The 4,687-nt window shown below is 39.7% G+C and overlaps 1 pseudogene; it reads left to right on the top strand.

The window, feature by feature from the left end:
* The first annotated feature begins 1,603 nt into the window (after nucleotides 1-1,603).
* Nucleotides 1,604-2,676, top strand: LOC111167652 (synaptosomal-associated protein 23 pseudogene; annotated as a pseudogene).
* The last annotated feature ends 2,011 nt before the right edge of the window (nucleotides 2,677-4,687 follow it).

The raw sequence follows: 4,687 nt of genomic DNA, 5'->3' as shown, positions 1-4,687 counted from the left end.
GGGCCTTCAATAGCTTTCAATTGACAGATTGTTAGATCCTCCAAACAACATAGCCTTAAAGTAGATATTCTAGAATTTAAAAGTACATTATTTAAAATAAAACACAAAAGATGGGTTTAAGAGAGACTCATTTTTGCCCTTTAAAGATTTGTAGCTTAGTCTATCAGCCAACAGCTTCAAAATTTGAAAACTGGACTTCAGTTTTAGATTGGTGATGTAAGGAGTTAGAAAGAGGATTGCCCCATCCTTAAAACAAGAAAAAAGCTGTAACTAACTAATTTTCATGAGACTATAAGAGAACTGAGGACACAGCTGATCGATGAGAATCTGTAAGGAGAACAGCACCAGAACATTTGCTTACCTGAGACAGAAGTTGCCAAATAACATATAAATAGGTAGAAATGTTAAACAAGACATTTTAAACAAATTGTTGAAGCATGGGCTATATTGAGAGTGTGAAGCTTCTGATATGAGGGCGGGACTTTGCCATCTTGCGGTCTTTTCCCTCTAGAAACCCCACCAGACAACCACAGGGAAGATGGGGAGAATGCTGAGAAAGGTACTGGCTGGTGAGGGAACAGCAGCCACTGCCAAAACCCCACCCAGACCCCTCCCTCCTTATTTATCCTAAAGAACAAAGATCTTAATTTAAAGGAGGAAGATCAGTTAAATGTGCAGTTTGGGGAGCTGGGGAAGAACAATGGAGGCCACCACTGAAAATCTACCCAGATCCATCTCCCTTATCTTTCCAAATGAATAAAAGCCTCAATCTTCAGAGGGAAGAGTGGCCAAACCATAGGGGAGGGGGCTGATGGAAATCCACGGAGCCTGGTGGAGGGGCAAGAACACGAATGAGGTCCATCTCCCAAGACCCAGATTCAGAGTGACTGCTTAAAACTGAGGTTTAATTAAATAACCAGAGGATTCAACGATCATCCAACCTCCATCCCAAGCACCACACTAACCAGCCTGGAATAAAAATATCAACGGAACACAACAGAGAACTCAACATCACTGGTTTTAGGGAAATGCAAATTAAAATCAGAATGAGATACCACAGTTAGAATTAGTACAATTAAAACAATAAAATGATGACACTAAATCCTGGTGAGTATGCAGAACAGGAATTCTCCTTCACTGCTGATGTGAATCCAAAATGGCAGAGCCACTTTAGAAGACAGCTTCTTGTAAAGTTAAACATATGCTTATGTTACAACCCAGTAATCTCACGCCTGTGCTTTACTCAAGTTAATTGAAAAATTATATTCACACAAAAATGGCCTGTACATGACTGCTTATAGTTGCCAAAAATCGGAAACAATCAAGATATCCTTGAACAGATGAGAAAGTAAACAAACTGTGGTCCACCTGTACAATGGAATACTGCTCAGAAATAAGAAACAATGAGTTGTTGATTCACATAATAACATGGATGAATTTGAAAGGCATTTTCCTAAGTGTAAGAATCTCTCCCAACTTCTCTGTCCCTCGGAAGATGCCTTCTGACAAAAGCACAAAATATGTCCAAGTGAAACACAGCTGTGTTCCTCAGTGTCAATTCACCACTCTCTAGAACTTTCTTCCCAGTCTGTTTTATTTTCTGGGTCTGTTCACCTTCACCAGGATGGAGGGCACAGCGAAGTGTTTTCTTCCTAAAGATTGTGAAACTAGTAGAGGTTTTACTCTGCCTTCTATAAGTTTATTTATTTATTTGTTTATTTATTTATTTTTGCAGTACGCGGGCCTCTGACTGTTGTGGCCTCTCCCGTTGCGGAGCACAGGCTCCGGACGCGCAGACTCAGCGGCCATGGCTCACGGGCCCAGCCGCTCCGCGGCATGTGGGATCTTCCCGGACTGGGGCACGAACCCGTGCCCCCTGCATCGGCAGGTGGACTCTCAACTACTGCGCCACCAGGGAAGCCCTATCAAGAGTTTTAATTCATCATGGGTAGTCTGTCGGCAGGAGAAATTCAGCTGAGGGCTAACCAGGTTACTGATGAGTCTCTGGAAAGTACAAGGAGAATCCTGGGTTTAGACATTGAGTCTCAGGATGCATGAATCAAGACTATCACTATGCTGGATGAACAAGGGGAACAACTAAAACACATAGAAGAAGGCATGGACCAAATAAACAAAGACATGAGAGAAGCAGAGAAGACTTTAACAGAACTAAACTAGTGCTGTGGCCTTTGTATATGCCCATGTAATAGTATTAACAAATGATGCCAGGGAAGACGAAATGGAAGAGAACCTGAATCAAGTGGGCAGTATCCTAGGAAATCTAAAAAACATGGCCCTGGACATGGGCAATGAGATTGAGGCCCAAAATCGACAAATAGAATGGATCACAGAAAAGGCTGACACCAACAAAGGTCGTATTGACAATGCCAATGCCAGAGCAAAGAAACTCATTGACAGCTAAAGCTACTGCTGTACTTCTTTACCATTTATTCACTTCCCTATCTCCCCCTTCAAAGTAATTACCTTTCCAGAGTTTGAAATTTTGTTTCCACACTCTTCTAATCGGGAGATGATGTGGAAGAAGATCGAGGAGTAACAGCCCCCTATTCTTTTATTTTCTCTTTTTCCCTTGAGGGTAGACTGCTGCTTAGCTTTCCTTCTAGCATTTTCTTTCTCAGTCCATACTCTTAGGTTGGTATCCATACATCATATATGGTGTTGTTTTTCATTCTCTCCATTCACTTAGCAGGTTCTTCTGCTTTCAAAATTTGGAAGCATTGCCAAACACAGCCATGTAAAAGGAAGCTGGGGGCATTGGGGGCAGGCACAAGGAGGAGAGGCAAGAGATAAGAGGTTGTTACCTCAGTAAAATCTGCAGACCCTAAAGCCAAAAGTTGCATAACCACAGTGAAGATCTAATTGGGTTTAATTTCTATTTAGGTTGCAGTTATTGCCAATTTAGGCCAATGCTTTGTTCTGGAGTCTGTATACACAATATTTTTGTTATACATCACAATTTTGCAACCTCTGCTTCAAAAAAGAATTGAATGAGTTTTCTTAAAGTGAGCTTAATTTCTGAACTCTCAGTGATTCATTTATGTACATAAATTCTATGATCCCATTTTATTTTGCACCATATAGGAACACATGGTATAAATGAATGGCTTTTTATTTTCATATTATTAGCACTATCATTTGGACTTCCCTGGTGGCACAGTGGTTAAGAATCCACCTGCCAAAGCAGGGGACACGGGTTCGAGCCCTGGTCCGGGGAGATCCCACATGCCGTGGAGCAACTAAGCCCGTGAGCCACAACTACTGAGCCTGTACTCTAGAGCCCGCGAGCCACAGCTACTGAGCCCATGCACAACTACTGAAACCCGCGCGCCTAGAGCCCGTGCTCTGCAACAGGAGAAGCCACCACAATGAGAAGCCTGTGCACTGCAATGAAGAGTAGCCCCCGCTCACCACAACTAGAGAAAGCCCACATGTAGCAATGAAGACCCAACTCAGCCAAAATAAATTAATTAATTAAAAAAAATAGTATCATGGTCCCATTACAGGCCTATTAACCTCATAAATGTGTCATTAGTCTTTGAAGAAAAAATATGTAAATATGTATCTATAATATGAGAATTTCTCTCTACAGCAGGGCTTAAAATTTTTTTGAAAAGTTTGACAAAGTATATCACATGAATTCAGATTTACCTCAATGCCAAGAATTATGTTTAGATAGGAAAAAAGAAATTTGTTTTGATCTCAGGTAGAAAATGGTTAGATTACTTTGAGTTTTACGTAGCTTTAAACTTTTTTAAAACTAGAATTTATTCTGTTTAAAAATGATTTAGAAAATTATGTCTTTGGTTTACTTATTGATGACTGCACTATCATTCTCTTAGCCTTTTGTATTCAACTTCCAGAATCACATTTGTTTAGATCTTGAACAGTGTTATAAGAATTTGATTGGCATTTGTCACCTTTATTTAAAAACTAGCTTCTGCACACTTCAAAGCTATTGATGTCGATTGGTTTGACCAATAACCACTGTTTGATCCTTACAATTAAATTTTGTAACTTAGGAAACTGTTTTTTCAAATAAGCGATGTGCTTCTGGGACTACTTTTTGGGGGGTGGAAAGCAATAATTTTGTCAACTCTTATTCGACAAACTGAATAAAGCAAAGATCCGTAAATAAAAAAAAAAGAAAGAAAGAAATATGGATAGAAGGGAAGAGGGAATCAATAATAAATTAGCCAGGTAAATATGTCTTAAACAATAGGTTTTAAGTAGACCTAGTATCATTAAGATATTAGTTATTCATAAATTAATGTATACATTCAATGTGATCCCAATTAAAATAACAACAGTTTTTGTTTTCATTTTTGTTTTGGTGAGTGGTGAGGTGCTTTAGTCAAGCCAATTTGAAAGTTCACATGAAAAATAAACAAAAAAATTTAGTAAAACTCTGAGTAAAGGAGCAATAAAGAGTAACGGCTCCTACCTGATAGTAAACATTCACATCCCTCTCATGTACCCAGTACATTCACCCCATTCTAATATCCCCCAAAACCTTAACCCATGCCAGCATCAACTCTAAGCTCAAACTCTCACCTAAATATCATCAACATAAAAGGTCCCAAATCTCATCACCTAAATCAGGCATGGGTGAGACTCTGGGTAGTATGGTCCATGCCTGGAAAAACTGTCTCCCCATCTGTGGACCTAT

This window comes from Delphinapterus leucas, chromosome 6, assembly GCF_059928025.1.
Source record: "Delphinapterus leucas isolate spDelLeu-1000000601 "Yukka" chromosome 6, BTC_Dleu_Yukka2, whole genome shotgun sequence".
Lineage (NCBI taxonomy): Eukaryota > Metazoa > Chordata > Mammalia > Artiodactyla > Monodontidae > Delphinapterus > Delphinapterus leucas.
Note: the sequence above shows the minus strand (reverse complement) of the source record. Positions and strands in the feature narration are given on the sequence as shown.